Genomic DNA, 17134 nt, shown 5'->3' with positions numbered 1-17134 from the left:
AATTTTAATTTCTAATTTTTGGACCAAGCTTTTTTTCATATTGTATAGAATCAAAATACGCATCAGGCAATGCTTATTTTGAATACTTAAAAATATTTTAAGTGTCCGAAAAAATTAAAAAACATAACTTATTCGCTGCGAACTGTTTTGAAGTATTCCGATATGTTTCACACCAAAAAAAGAAAACCTACATGTGTATTTCATTCAGATTTTGTTATTAGTAAATTAATGCCTTAGGACGCCACCGAACAAATTTTAAGACAAAAACTGTACAGGTTTCACTTAAATATTTTATTAAATATATTGAAATGCATTTTCTCACAAACTGACACATCAAAAAGTTGACCCGCGGGAAAAATTTTTTCTATTAAAGATAGATGGGGGACGAAAGCGAGAAAAATGTTCACAATGAATTGAATAAGTTTTTTTAAGCAGCTCCATCTCAATTGCTTCTACAGTTTCCGTGGAAATAGCTGTTAAAGATGTGTCTTATCAGCACAAGAGCGCGCGCTGCCGTCGTAAGAGGAAACAGGGTCGTGTGTTTAGATAAGTGGGGTTCTGTCCTACAAGCAATTTCAAATACATGGCTTCCTTAGTCAACAAAAAATATTATAATCGATTCTTGAACATAATATGTAAAATGTATGAAATAAATACGAAGGAATTTAATAGCGATCATGGTACAAAATTTTGAATTATTTTTCTATCCTTCTCACCAAGCTTCTTATCAAACATTGTTTTAGACAAAGTTTTGGAAAATAATTATGATAGTATTACAAACAATTTAAACAGATTTGATAAGGTGTCTACTAAGGCAGTTACGTTTTTTTGTCCGGTGAAAATTTTTTTCGAACCCATGCAGTTATGGCTGGTCGTATCAAAAATGTATTTAGAAAACATTTTTCGGCATTAGGTAATCCGAGTTATCATACTTTAAAACGGATTCTATATTATTCATATTATGGGAGTTGTTGCGATTTTTCTGTTTTTCAAAAAATCTTCCCCATTTCGAACCAATTGTTCGAATTTTTCCCATAACTTACTCGACCGAGAATTTCCATTACCGTATTTTATTTATCATTTTGGACATGACTTGTCCAAAAATACGGCATTTATCGGGCCCATGAAAATGTGATATATATATATATATATATAATTATATATATATAATTATATATATGGGATTTTTAGAACAGAAAAGAAAACTATAAGAAAATTTCGTCTACAATAGGTAGTGTTTATTTGAAATTAACATAAAAGTGGCATTATTACAAATTTATATGTGTAATAGTATAAAATATTATAAATTACGATATGATTTCTTAAAATGCTTCTTGTTCGATCCAAATTACAATGATACGCATCTCCTGAAATTCGTATTGTGTTAGAGATTTGGCAACAGCGCGCGCCATAAGCCGTGTACTGCAATCTAAGAGTTGTTACACATCTCTGGTGAATACTGAAAGACTCACTCAAATGTTTTTTTTTGGCATACGCCATTTCTGGTTACACTGTATGTCATAAGAAACCCCAGTAACAGTAAAAAATTATGAATATGCAGATCTCATTTCCCGAAACGTTGTAACTGTTTTGCCGTAGGAAACCTACTGTATTTGTCTGTGCTGTCATTGTTCTGGTGTCCAGAATATATTTTTGGTCTTATCTCTTGGTTCGTCTGCGCGTCACTGTGTTGTCCACATTATCTGTTTACTAGTACCAACGTTGGGTTCGTTGTCCAAGGTCATTTTTTTGCATTTAGTTTTATGTTCTTGTTGCAGTTATCTTTGAAAGATTTGTGCAATGAGAGTGCATGACTTGATGTAAGTTTTTGGACATACGCCATTGCAATGGCGTATGTCCAAAAACTTACATCAAGTTATTGTTGCAACTGACTAATTCATTCCTCGGAATTTCTGAGCTGTATGCATTTAACCCTTTACATCGAATGATTTTCGCTTGTCTTACGTGTGTTGGCATATTCATATTTTTTTGTCTGTTATTGAAGTTGTTTATGACGTCGGTACAGTGTAACCAGCAATGGCGTGTATCCATTTTTTAAAATTAACATAACTTCAATTATAGATGACGGAAACACAAGCCGAAACGCGCAAGGAGTCGATAGTTGGTCAATGCTTGCGTTGGGTTTTTTTTTTGCTTCCTGCGTACGAACTGGTGATTGGAAACTTTGTTGTTCGACTAATGCGCGTGATGCACGGCAGTGCAGGGAGACGGACTGACCATTCACGAGCTGCGTCTGCGCAGATTGGTCGCTCCGCCGTCAGCACTTATCGGCTGACACTCTGCGACCTCTGCTTATCGCGCGAGCGCTTGCGTAAGCGTGGGCGGAGAACAAAAGGAAAACACATGTTGAGTTGTGTTGTTTTGGGTCCGTGCTGAGCGTCCTTCATGCCATCGCCTGCGAGTCTTGCCTCGGGAGTGCCAGCACGGTTCGATTTTTATGTCGGCACTTTCGGAAACCATACAACTTTCAGTCAGTTTGTTGAAATTTTCTTGTAAACATTTTTCAACATGTAGATTTTTAAGTTACATATTTTTCGTAAAAAAATTACAATTTGATAATTTTTTTTAAATTAGCTGTTTAAATAGCATATAGAATATTTGGTTACGTAACCATTATAAAAAAATTTAATGATGTAAATGAAACTTTCCAGAAAAATGTAACTCTACTGTCTAATTTATGACATAATTATTATGTATTTTCGATGAATGTATTTCAATTATTTTAGATGTTAAAAGTCATAAAAATTTTGACAATATTGTTACGATTTAATAATATGGGGAGAACTGGGTTCGTAAGTTTTTATGATAGTTTAGTTAATTAATAATATTTACATAAATAATAAATAATTGTACTTAAAAATGTTCGATCACAAATCACTGGCACTTAAAATATGTTTATTCTCAAGTCACTCATTGTCTGTCAAGCTCCGCAGTTCGCACTCCGCACTGAAGCTAGACTCAACAGTGGTTGGCCCCTTACCTCGCGCCTGTCCACACACACAGTCTCGCGCCACTCAGTCGCCGCACTCTCACGATCCAGTCGAACTACGCATCGCACCACTCTCGAGGGGGGGGGGGGGGGGCCTCTCACCCTCTTCTCCGATGTCGCACTTCCCCTCGCTCGGAATCCGGTCGGAACTGCCGCGGAGGCCGACGTCGCGGCGTAAGTAGTCGTGGGTCGTCTTTCCAGAATCGACGAGAGCAGCTGTGACAAGTCGCGACATCCTGGGCCGACCCGACGCCTGAACAGTCCAGAAGGGTGGCGTCCATTCTCGCTACTCCGTGGGGCGGCCCACAGAATTCACAAGGCCGTGAAGTGATATGATAACAGCGCCGAGACAGGACGATGCGCTTGGTGTGGTGGGGGATGGGGGTAGCGACGACCCTTGTAATCCGACCATGCACGCGTGGCATGCCTTACACCAGTGTACGGCACATGGCTCCATGGAGTCTACTGCAGTAGCCGTGCAGGGTCGCCAGCGAGCTCCGAACCTGGCACGTGTCGCAGTCCTGCGTGCGTAACACTGTCCCCTCCTTAAACCTGTTCGTCCCGAACAGATAATGCATTCCTTCCAGTATATTCCCTCAACCGGTCCAAATGTATCACTTTCGTCTGTCCCCTCTTTCCTCTCTGGTTGTGGTAGACCACATAATTTAGCCACTTCAAGACTTCATATGGGCCTTCTCGCACTACTTGAAGCTTAGGGCACCTCCCCTTATTTCTTTGCGGGCTGTACAGCCACACAAAATCGCCCTCCTGAAATCTGGTTGAGTTAGCCTTTACGTTGTACCTCGTCTTCATTCGATTCGTCGCTAATCGAAGATTTTTGCGGGCTACTTCATGTATAAGCTCCTTTAGACGATTTACATATTCAGTGGTGCTGGTCGGCTCCTTGCGCGGACGACCGAACTTGACATCACAGGGCAGCCTCAACTCCTGTCGAAACACAATACTCGCAGGGGTCTGCCCAGTGGAGTCATGGATGGAAGATCTATATGCCATTAGGAGCAACTGGATGTGTTGATCCCAATCCTGTTGATGCTCAGCCACAACTTTGGCAAGGTGTTCCTCCAGAGTTCTATTGAACCTCTCCACCATGCCATCGGACTGAGGATGTAGGGCTGTAGTCCTGGTTTTATTTATTACGAGTAACCGACACACCTCCTGAAATATTGTCGACTCGAAACTGTGGCCTTAGTCTGAGTGAAGCTCCATTGGTACCCAAAATCTGCAAATGAAGTTGTTGACTATTGCATCCACAATGGTAGTGGCTTCTTGATTAGGAAGTGCATAAGCCTCTGGCCACTTACTAGAGTAATCCATTGCTTCCAGAATATACCGGTTATCATCTTTAGTCTTGGGAAATGGTTCAGCGATGTCGATGACTATCCTCTCAAAAGGGGCCTTTACATCGCAGGCTATCATTTTCCCACGACTCCGGTGTTGTGGCCCCTTTTTAGCCGAGCATGCATCACATTGTCTACAACAAGCCTCCACATCCTAGCGACACCTCAACCAATATAAGCGTTGACGGGTCTTGGCTAGAGTTTTATTCACCCTATGACCACCAAAGGTACCACTATGGATTTCTTTCAACACCTCTGCCACTAGACATTTTGGAAGGAGTATTTCATGGTAGCTGATTTTAAATTTGGAATTTTCCATGCCCTAATTAGCAGCCCATTCACCATCCTCAAGGAATCCCACTGTGCCCAGTAAGCTTTCACAGCCCTTCAGTCACTGGAGATCTCATGCCATATTGGACATCCAGTACCACTCTCTAGCCAGCTTATAATGGCTGCCAGGTCAGGATCTGGTCGCTGCGCTGCTTTCTGGCTGACATTATCCCATTTTTCTTCTCCGTTAGTTATTGTTGTTCACCGAACATTTTCGATCCCCTCAATTTTTCTCCGCCCTATTGCAATGGTTGCAGTCTGCCTTGCAAGGTCTTCGGGAGAGGGCATCGGTATTGCTGTAAATTCGGCCTTTCCTGTGTTCTATCTATCAATCATATTGCTGCATCTGTTTAATCCACCTAGCAGGTTGCCCCTCTAGATTCTTTAACTGTATTGGCCACTTAAGTGTGGCGTGGTCAGTGCATAAAAGGAATTTTCTCCCATATGAATATTTGTGGAAATGTTGCAGAGACTTCACTACGGCCAATAGTTCTCGTCGCGTGACACAATAGTTGCGCTCAGGCTCAGGAAAAACTTTGCTGTAGTATGCTATTACGCGTTCATTTCCATCTTGAACCTGGGAAAGTACAGCATCCAACCTATCTCCGCTTGCATCTGTGTCGAGGATATACTATCCAGGTTGAAGGGTGTAGGCAAGTATGGCGCTAGTACACAGGGATTCCTTGAGGCCTTGAAACGCAGTCTCACATGGTGAAGTCCATATAAATTGTATCTGGTCCTCGTTCAGTTGGTGCAATGGTTTTGCGATTGTCGAGAACCTGGGCACAAACTGCTTAAAATAGGTACAGAGTCCCAAGCAACTCCTCACTTCATGCTTATTCTTAGGTTGAGGCCACTCCTTAACAGAATGGATCTTCTCAGGATCTGTTCGCACTCCATCCTGTGATACAATATGCCCCAGGAATGTTACCTCATGCTGGAACAAGAAGCACTTCTTAGGACTTAACTTAAGTTGGGCATGGCGAAGCCTGTCGAATACATCCTGGAGATTTCGCAAATGTTATTTCACTGTATTTCCCACCACAATAATGTCGTCTAGGTATTCTAGGCATATTTTCCAAGTCAAGCCATACATGACAAGTGCCATCAATCTCTCAAAAGTTGCGGGAGCATTACATAACCCGAATGGTTAACTGTAACAGCCCATTACCTGTCGTGAAAGCAGTCTTCTCTGTATCCTTTGGATGCAGCTCCACTTGCACAGTAACTGCTCTTCAGGTAAAGTGTAGAGAACCATCTGGTGCCAGAGAGTGTATCAAGTGTGTCATCGATACGTGGGAGGGGGTAGCTGTCCTTTTTGGTGACATCATTCAGCTTCCGGTAGTCCACACAGAACCTTAGTTGGCCATCCTTCTTCGCCACTAAAACAACTGGGGAAACCCAAGGACTTGTTGATGGTTCTATTACACCATCCTCCATCATACCCGCGATCAACTTCTCTGCTTCTTCCTGTTTTGCTAGAGGCAGCCGCCGTGGTGCTTGTCGGATTGGCTCTGCATCACCTGTGTTGATGCGATGGGAGACCAGGCTTGTTCTTCCAATGTCAGTATCCCCTAATGAAAAGACATCCTGGTTGCTAACAAGAAAAGCTGCGTCTTCTTCTATTTCTCCATCTGTTAGATTATTTTGGCATCGCGTTAGTAGAAGTTCAAGATTTGGGTTGAGTGGTTTCGCATCACGTCTGATAGTTGAAGAAGATTCACACTGGCTTACCCAAGCAACTGGTTCGCAGCTAGCTATTGGGTCTACCTGTTTAAGAACCCATGTTCGAGAATCGATGTTGGCCACCCTGACTAGTACAACTTCATCGATCCTTGCAATGCTTCGGGCGACCAGGAGTCTCTTCAATCCTAATGTCATATCCGGCTCTATCAGGTAGCTCATGTTGCTCCTAGGGTCTCCCGCCGTAATCCTTGCTGCTAGTATCTGCTCATGATTTTCTGGAATTGAAACAGATTCGCTGACTACCACCTGCATTACAGGAACTCCTAATTAGTCGGGGGTAAACAAGGCCACCTCTTGATCTTTAATACGCAGTACCTGTCCTTCCATGCCAATAACGAATCCGTATCGATTCATTATGTACACTCCTAGAATTACCTCATCGGCGATATCAGCAACAAGAAAGGTCTGTGTTAATGTCCAAGTTCCAATCCTGACCTCCAAATTCAGCTGTCCATGCACAGGTGAAGTGTCTCCGGAAGCTGTTCTGAGTCTATATGGGATGTGTGTTCTCTTCGGCTTTTCCCTACTTACAATGTCTGTGCGAACTATAGATGCCGATGCCCCTGTGTCAACAGTAAGCAAACACTGTCTGCCATTGATCCATCCATTTAGCAACCAACTGTCATACATATTCACAAATTTGAAAAATTTTGCTTTATGTACAAAAAAAACATAAAATGTTTAGAAATTGTAAAAAAAAAAAAACGTACGAAATGCAATAAAACAACTAATATAGCGGGTGAGGCAGAAACTTACGAAGGGTAGTGTTGAAAATTTAGTTGCTTTTAATTTCATGTTTTTTGTAGTGTTTATTGAATTCATAATTAGATTTATTAATTCCATAAGTCGTATATTTAATGATTTTAAGAACAATAAAGGACAATTCGTATTTCAACCGTAGCATAAACTTAGAGCATGTAATCAATGGTATACAATTTTGAATTAACTGGCTTTATGAAAACGTTTGTCATAAATTACTTTTTGCTTTTAGGAAATAATTCCAAAATTTCTAAAAAATGAGATTTTCTCACAAATCTGGTTCCAATGATTTTAACTATTTAAAGAAAACAAATAATTTTCAAATTTGTTAATATTTATGAATACTTTAGTCGAAAATAATTGAAAAATAGAGACCACATGATGGCTTGCTTTCAGAGAATGCTAGGGACTGAATACAATCCGACCTTTAATGAAATGATCATGAATACCGTATAGTTATGATGGGAGTGAAGGTTACGAGTCTCGAGCAAACACGCGGAATGACGGCAGTGGACCTCTCCAGGAAACCACCCCGCGAGTGCGGACGTGCTGAAAGGACGGAGCGACAGCGAGCTCCTGAGCTTCGCGGCGGGGACGCGGGGCGTAAATAACGCGACGTCGCGCCCTCGTGGAGGAGGGAGGGAGGGATAGGGAGGGTGCTGGGAGGGGCTGGCGGCGTCGCTGATGGAGTGGGCAACCTTTTAGCGCCGCGACGCGTGTCACGCCGGCGGGCCCGAACCGGGGGCAAAGGTCAGCCACTGCCCTGCGCCGACCTCTGCATCCCCGCCCGGGATACATTTATTTACTGAAGTAATACATACTTGTTTAGGCGCGTTATGAAAAAAAAATATATTAGAGTGAATGTTTACGATACGCGCGCAGCATGCAACGAAATTTTCACAGTATGAAAAAAAAAAAGTCTGCATACCTACAAATAAAAAATTATAAATGTGCTTTTTAAACTTACATATCATAAAAAATATTTATTGTGAATATTGGGTTTCTAAACTTTTCCAAGTGTGTATATATAAGTGAGGTTATGTTCCCGTATGTATAGCGATGTCAGGTTGTTTGTAAGCTTCCATTGTCGCTGGCAGGGAGTGTCTGTGGAAGGTTTAGTAGTCTCCTGGCCGTTTTCATGGGAGTGTTTCGTTAGGTTATGTTTCCATATGTATAATTTATTTGCATTATAAATTATTACATTATTATTTAATAAAAATTAAAAAATCAAAATAAACATCCAGCATATTTTTTTATTTTCATTATTGTTTAAAATTTATTTTGAATTTTTACTAAATTAAATACTAAATTTTGTACATGTTTTTATATCAATTTTTAATACAGTGTTTTATTAAATTTTTTAAATTCAATTAAATTTATACTTTACCAACACTATTTATAATGTCACTGCAGTCCTTTTTACTGTTTTATTTCTTTTAGTTAGTTGCATGCAAAATTAAAGATTTTTTTATCACGTCAAGTAAGTATAACTTCTAACGCGTGTACATAAGTAAACGCTCCTTTTTATTTATTTATTTATTTATTCTTTTATTTATTTATGTTCCGTAGATCCCACGTGGATGCAAAGCTTCGGGATATAGAACATGCCAGGTTGTAAAATGTAAAATATATATGTAAAATACATATGCACATGCGTTTGGTGACCAGGGGGCTGTCACTACATAGGGCCTACGATGCGCTAATTCTGTACTAACGATGCGTCTCTATCAACAACAGAATTCCATTCACATTAATTGCTGAATTATAAATAGTTTTTAATAACGTGATTTGTGAACAAACTGTATTTCTATATTCTTAATATGATTATTTTGACTAGTCCAACAAAGGTTACACAATCACGTTTGATACCTTGTTTTTTTTTTTAAATTGCTCTCGTCAAAAGATCACTGTGTTTTGCACATGCATGATTGATGTATTTAATATAATAAATAAAAATGAAGCATAAATATTAAATAATGTGTAGTGCCTCAAATATTTATGTTTTAATACCAATATTTATGTATTTTTTTTATTTTTTAACAATTGTTTCTTTTAAGGCACTAATTGAATATTCTTATTTGCGTATTTGCGATATTTATAGCTACCACTTTAAACAAAGCCAATTTGTGTATATTGCTTTTGATGAACATTTATTTAAGCTAATATAGCGATATTAGGAACCAGAGATAGTTATGAATTGTGGAACACCTACGTTAGCCCAACATTCTTTTAACACCATCAACAAACACAACTTTTAGTCGCTTAATAAAATCTTATGAAAATCCTTAATTTTTTAAATGAATATCAAGATTCTGAAATACAAATTAGACTTTATTTTATTTAAACGCTTAAATTTATTAAAGAAACCTATATCATGAACCCGAGAAAATCTGAAAAAAGACCTAGATCCTAATATTAGTCAGGAAAAAAATTATTTATTAGTTTTTATGCTGTGTTGTTGGTAATGTTTGAATAGTTAGTGACTGATTTCAGAGAGAGAGAGAGAGAGAGAAAGAGAGAGAGATAGAGAGAGAGAGAGAGAAGATAGAGAAATAAAAGAACCATGCTTAACATGGAAGTGAAATCTGTGTTTACTTCTATATACTCCTTGATGAGGACGATGGAAGCCTTGCGAGACCTCAAGTCAGTTTTCGGCGGCTCAACTCCGCGCCTGCCCAGATCGGACTGATCGCGAGCACTCGCGCAGACATGCTACGATATGCGGAGACACGCGCAGTCGCACACGCACCACCGAAACACGCACCGCAGTCGATGGTTACGAACCAACACAACACGCGGCGTGCGTTTCGATGCAATCCGCGAGACTCGTGAGCCGCGGTGTGAATCAATGACGCCAAAGGACACGCAACCTCTGAATGGTCAATGTCGTTGTTGAATAAACAATTGTTCGATAAAACATGATTATATTGTTTCACTTATTTTTTTTAATCCTCTTGTTTCAAGCAATTAAAGTGTTCACTGATTTGCTTCATAATGAAGATGCAAATGTGTCTCAATGTTGCTGAACATGTGCATTGCCATAGCTAACAAGAAACCATATACTGACAAAAAAACTACAAAAGCAAAAGTTCCTAACGGACCGACTGTTTAAGTAAAACTAGTTTTTAATATGTTTGGCTCCTTTGCACACTCAACTATGTTGAAAGAAAGACTTGCAACTAAAAATTCACACTATTTCGTACTTATTTTAGTTAAAAAAACATCGTTAACATTTCTTTCGCTTCTCGCCACCAACTGGTACACACGTGGGATAAAACGTAATTCTGGTGCGATGAATACCATCCGAAATGTGTGTTCATAATCATATCATAGTGTTATGAAACTAAGGAGGAGAAACAGGGGGTTAGAAAAGGTAACCCAATCAATAAAATTCGTGTATTTATTAACCACACTAATACACAAATATTTACAGCTACCTCTTAGTTACTGAACAGACCGATGTCCATCCACCCAATCAGATACCCACGCGGACGTCTGCTGTCCTCTTGTGTCCGCACTGTTAAAACATTTAATGTAACATTTACGAAGAACGCTGGTTAAACATTATTCAGGGATCTTCGTTAATTAATATATGGTTATCTTCGCAAGTAAACGCTACAGATTTCACTTCCACAGCACATGAATCCACAAGAGTAATTTTAGCATACCAACAAAAGAACACCCTCCTTCCTCAACTTCTGACTGTTCACTCTGTTTGCATCGGAGCACACAACTAGGAAGTCGGGATGTGGCGTATTATTTTTTTTTGACGTGACAACGTCTAATAAATCGATGAATATAGCCTGCACGCACGAAAAAGTGTCCCGTTACGCACAAATTTCCGTTACGCTGTGTCCGGTTACGCTCATTGTTCCGTTACGCTGTGTTCCGTTACGCTGTCGGCGAGTGCAGTAATAATAGGTTATGTTACAATTGACTAAAAAATTATGGTGATTCATATAATTGATGATAGATATTTGATTACAGTTTATTTATATGAAAACTTGTTCATAATTATATTTAAACTGTATAGCTTAACGCCAGTTTTTAAAATTAATTACAAGTCATCTACACGTGAACTGTTTCGTCGACTGTTTATAAAGTGAAATGAAAAGTTAATGTAGTTTAATTGCTTATTACAACAACAATTTCGGCAATAAAGGTTAATTATTCTTGCATTTTAAAAATCTGATTACTAGTATAATTTCAAGTATTTCTTCTTTTATTATTAAAATAAAAATGATTCAATTTTATTCATAAAAGTATGCAATCATTTCATCAATGTTTTGTTATGATGTTGTCACGTTAAACTATCGTCCGTAAACCGACTTTACTGACAACCAATTTTTTTTACGAAGGAACAGCTGTCTGAAATTACGAAGAACTTTTCGTTTATTTCAGGTAATTTCTTCGTTGGTAAGTTCCGTAAATTGACAGTATTTTCGAAGAGCGCGGACTCGACTACTGACTCGAGCCGCGACACTTTTTCTCGCCGGCGTCAGCTCTTGTGCTCCAAGTCGCTCGCCGCCGAAGGAACGACCACAACCAGAACTCGCGCCTCCACTTCTCTCGGCCCAACTGCACTCGACCGGCCGGTCCACGTGTCGCCATCAGCCGGGGGCATTCTGCGTGCGCGGGACTAGAGACCTCTAGGTCCCCCCGTCACTCGCTTTGATGCACCCCACACCTTCATTAGAATCACATGGTTAACGCCGATCGCGAAAATATTTCCGGACCAGCTGTTCGTTTTTTTTTGGCGTTGTCCGTGTTTCGTGGTTGGCTTGGGGGTTTGTTTCAGACCTGCGTCTGCTGTAAGCACACCAATCACAGCCAGCCACCGCGGAAGCCAAACGCGTCCTGAACGGCCCGGGCCAAACAGGGCGATGGCTTCTCTCGCAGCCGGCCGCTAGTTACACGGCAACAATCGGTTTTCGCGGGCATACCTTTTGCAGTCTAACAAGCAATCAGATTGTTTCACGGGAAATACATGCTCTTTGGTATTGGTTTACGGGTCGGGGAGGGGGAGGATAGAATCCTAAACACACCCCCCCCCCCCGGGCAAGTTAGACCGGCTAACTTGCGTGATGCAGTGTCGTGTTGGCTGAGCTGTTATAGGCTCGTGAGTGTGCTGTAAGTAATCTCGGGTGAGGCGTGCAGTGTAGAGCTGAGCGAGCAGTTCTAGCGGGGGCGCAGAAGACTGCCATATCGGAACTCTACCATTATGGAAGTATTCCGCCTGGCCTCTTCGAAAAAGGCGGAAAAGTACCATAACGGCAATCTGCCATAAGTTCAAAGGACGAGGCGGATGTCTATTATCTTAAAAAGAATTTGAATAAATAAGCAGCATACAAAGTCCCGTGATTCTAGTTAATGTTTTAACTCCAGGTCACTAGTTGAAATGAAATGCAATCTAGTGACAGAAAATCACAATTCCCTGAGAAACGACGGTTAAGTAAGTAAAATATAGCTATATATATATATGTACTGACTCATCACGATATCTCTGGAACCATAAGGCCTAGAGACTTGAAATTTCGTAGGAATATTCCTTTCACCGAGTAGAGGTCAGCTAAGAACGGATTTTACAAAATTACACCCGAAAGGGGGGTGGCGGGGGCGTTAATAAAAAAAATTACATTTTCAAAATTTTTCTCTTGGCCAGAATATTCTTTTTGGCATGTTAAAATTTACCAAGAACGAATTTTATGAAATTGCAACCACAAAAGGCCGTGCGGGGGAGTTAAAAAAAATTAACTTCAAATCTCTACCTCCTACAGATTTTTAATTTGGCGAAATTATTATTTTTGTCATCTTGAGTTCAACTGAAAACGAATTTTACGAAATTCCATCCACGATGGGGATTGCGGGGGCGTTATAATGAAAGTGAAAAAAAAAATTAGTTACAGTTCGGGCTATAATGAATAATAAAATTAATATGTAGGATTCTATACGGGTCTAATTTAGATTACTGATGTTGACAGAAATATTCTTTTGTTATAGAAATTGAATAAGCGTTGTAATAAACATAACCACAATTCTTTGTTTGTCAATAAACTCATCAGCATTTGATTTCAATCAGCGTCTTAAGTATTTGAAAAAAATGAAGAAGTTTTTATATTATTAAGGCATAATATCAAATTTAATGTTTTTTGGTGAACGTACAATCTGTATTGCTCAGTGTTGTCAGTTCTCTATACACAACCACACGAATCACCGCGCTATCAGATCTGAGTCATGAGCTACACTGAACAGAACATTTTTCCTAACCTAAATTAAAACTAAGTGTATTTGGGAGGTCTAGGTAAGGAAGACTTAAGTGCGTCTCAGGCCGAAGCCTATATAGTTAGAAAAATGTTAAAGCAAGATGATACACACCTTTTCGTCAGAATTTTTTTTGGTACCCATATGTTTCGCTGTGATTTTTTAGACGTTTCACGTCAAAATGATGTGACAATTACCAGTCGGGATTTGAACCTATGTTCTCTGGAATACAAACATATAGTGTCTTACGACTCGGTCCATAAACTTCGATAGTGTATCTTTTGTCACCATCAGATTGCCTTGTAGTGATTCATTATGCTACAGGCGTGAGTGTACGATTATTGCATAACAGTTTCAGACTATAGTACTCCATGTAGGCTATCATCACATGTCTTGAAAAAATATTGACATCTAATATTATAAGTACAACTATTAAATATTACGGTCTCCTAAATTTTAATTCACGTCTTTTGAGTAGGTATATCCTGTACTAGTGCGTGTAACTACATGTGATTTTGTTTACACATTTACCATGGGTGTAGACAGTATTTGTGGAAGGGGAGGGCAGAAGCCAGTCTCTCCTCCGGAAACTCTTTTACAAAGGTAATGCTTAAAAATACATTTTTAGGTTAGTTGACGATCCCTTAAGTACTTTTTGAAACTCCTGCCATTGTAATTTTTGTAAAATAAAATTCTTTGTCTAAATAAATCTGTCAACCCTATTTCCCCCCTTTTTTTTAATACACTCTTGACACTTATTGTTACAGAAACGGGCTCCTCTTTTGAATAAGCTTATCTGCACTAATACCTGTGCCTTGTTAACAGAAGTGTAAACAAATATACTCATAAAACAAACAAAACACAAATCTGTTTAAAGAAAGTCAGTATCTATGTGAATATCAACAAATTCAGTATAGTTCATTAAATAAAATTTCCACTGACAAACAACATTTTAAATAATAGGTAAATTAATTCAAGATGTAGTTTCGGACAAACGCCATTACTAATTAAACTGTATGTCATGACAAACATCAGTCTGTTTGTGCCTTAAGATCTCTTTCCCGAAACGCCGCAACTGTTCTCTTAGGAATCATATACTGTGTTAGTCTGCGCTATCATCGTTGTGGTTTTCAAAATATCTGTTTTTTTGCTCAACTGTTGCTTACGGTGTTTGTGCTGTCATCACTGTTTCTTCACATCGCTGGGTTCACCTGCCGTTGTTTTTTCAATTTTTATCTGTTAAGTTTCATCGTTGATTTATTCTGTTTGCCATTGTGCACCGTAAATTTTCTTTGAAAATGGAACATAAATATTCATGTAACCTTAACTATTTGTTAATTTGTTCATTTACATGAAAATAACTGTATCACTACAAAAAGTGTTACCATTTATGCTTCGTGTTGCCCCAGTACCTCCAATATTTAGTTATTTGCAAACAGTTGTTTGAATAACTTTCCAGGGATTATCTGTGCATGTTAAGCACGGTAAAACAAAAGAAAGTCAAAAGTAATATAAAACAGTTAACTTTTCTGTGTCTTTAAAACCAAATAAATAAAATGTTTATACAATAACTTCATGCTTGTAAGCACACACATATTTTAACTAAACACGCTCTTTTAATATCTAATTTATTTCAAAATAACTTTACCATCGACAGTGCAAGCTCGTACATATGTTTTTACTACCTAGTATATATTTCTATATAATTATTGTACAGCGGGAATGTAAGTTTGTTTGCAGGAAAGTAACTAAAAAATTGCCAGAGTAGTTATACAAATTATATTTCACTGTTATGAAATTACATAATTCATGCTGAACGAACAACATAAGAACACATAAATTTGTTCGTTACCGAGGTTAGATGTTACTGCACGTACTGCACGTGTTAATGACACACGAAACTACAGTAAACTCGTGGAATAACATCATGTGTCATAACGTCAGTGTTAAGAAGACTGCAAGTATTCGCTCTACCACTCTGGTTCTGGGGTAGAGCGCCTGCCTTGTGACTTGAAGGACCCGGGTTCGCGCCCCGGCTCCTCCAAGGCGGATTGCCCAGACAAAATGGTGGCATTTTTCTGGAATGAATACAATCTCTTGCAACAAGTCAGGCTACCAAAGAAACGGTGGGTGGAACAGAAAAAAACCTTCCAGGTGGCTTCCAAATCGGGAGCCCGTTTATTTTCATGGGCTCCCCATGCGGTGGCTATTCCGGGGGTTTCTCCGGGGGAACGGAGTTTTGCAAAAAAAAATATTTTTTATAGTTTTGTAGCGTTTTAGTTTTTAGTAACTCTAGCATTATCATTCCAACATGTTATAAATAAAGCTCAAACAAACCTTTTTAACATTAAAAAAAATTTGCTTTTGTACAACAATAATTTAATTAAGTGTGCATCAGTCAGTGAGTGAGTGGTGTGTTCAACCATTTATCAGTATATATTTTCTTGAAGTATTATTGACGGTTTAATTCTAGTCAGAAACCATTTTTAAATATTATTTCTGTAAAACCACATAGTTTTCAACCAGGAATATCGTCTTTAACACACGTTTTATATATATATATATATATATATATATATATATATATAATGTGTGTGTGTATGTACCAGTATAAATCCAGATGTAAATAAAATATTCTATTTATTTCAACACGAGCAAAGCCTTTGATACTTTCCAACATAATCTTATGATTAAAAAATTGTAAATTTTAGGCGTCGTCAAGCAATGCGTGGTACATATGTTTTAATTATCTTACAAATAGACCATTTGCAGTCAAATTTGTAAATGCTATTTCATGGTAGACTATTAGGTGTTGCGCAAAGTAGTAGTTTATCTCAACTACTTTTTAATATTTAATAAATGATATTCCAACTGTAATCGGAATTGATCAATGCTGATGAAAAAAGATATATAATTGGGAAATATGTTTGTGAAACTATTCAGCAAGATATTTCAGCTATCCGGATCTGATTTTCAAGTTAACAAACGTCTCTGAATTACGATAGCATTTATTGTATAACATTTAGTAAAACAAAACTAATTTAATTAATCAGAATTATCACATAGGTAGTAATGACACTAAACGTGGTGTCCTCTTTTAAGACCTTCGAGTTATATTGGATGCCAAGCTTTTTTCCACCAACATGTAGATAATACTATTAGCAACACATGAAGATCTTTAGGTCTTATTAAATTTAAAACTTTCTCTGCATCAAAAGATTTTAATTGGAAAAGAATTGAAAGTATGCAGAAAAAGTTCTTAAATTAATATTTAAAAATTTCAGGCATTGAAATTATTTTGAATATGCTACATTCCTATATAACCTATTCGCATTTTCTATTTATTAGACGTTCGATCAGTGATGCACTTTTTATGATAAACATTTTATTACCATTTTTGTTGGATTAGACATAATGACTTGGTTTGGATTAATAATTCCAACTTGCAATTACAGAATTAGTGACACTTTTAAAACTATTAGTAACTATAAAATATGTAAAAAATTCTTACTCCTGAATAATCTACAAATATTCATTGGTAAAACTTTTGTAATCTACATATTTATTTTGTATACACCATTTTCGTTTCGGTTTAAGATTTTTGTGGTAACCAATTGGTTAACTGAACTTTATCAATCTTTTTTTATTTTCTAATATTAAAAATATTTAA

At 38.2% G+C, this 17134-nt stretch overlaps 1 protein-coding gene across 1 annotated transcript in view; it reads left to right on the top strand.

The window, feature by feature from the left end:
• Nucleotides 1-17134, top strand: part of LOC134528017 (protein tolkin-like) — a 255428-nt gene that overhangs the window by 19004 nt on the left and 219290 nt on the right. The window lies entirely within an intron of this gene.

This window comes from Bacillus rossius, chromosome 1 (genome assembly GCF_032445375.1).
Source record: "Bacillus rossius redtenbacheri isolate Brsri chromosome 1, Brsri_v3, whole genome shotgun sequence".
Lineage (NCBI taxonomy): Eukaryota > Metazoa > Arthropoda > Insecta > Phasmatodea > Bacillidae > Bacillus > Bacillus rossius.
The sequence above is the reverse complement of the archived record's forward strand: the minus strand, read 5'-3'. Positions and strand labels throughout refer to the sequence as shown.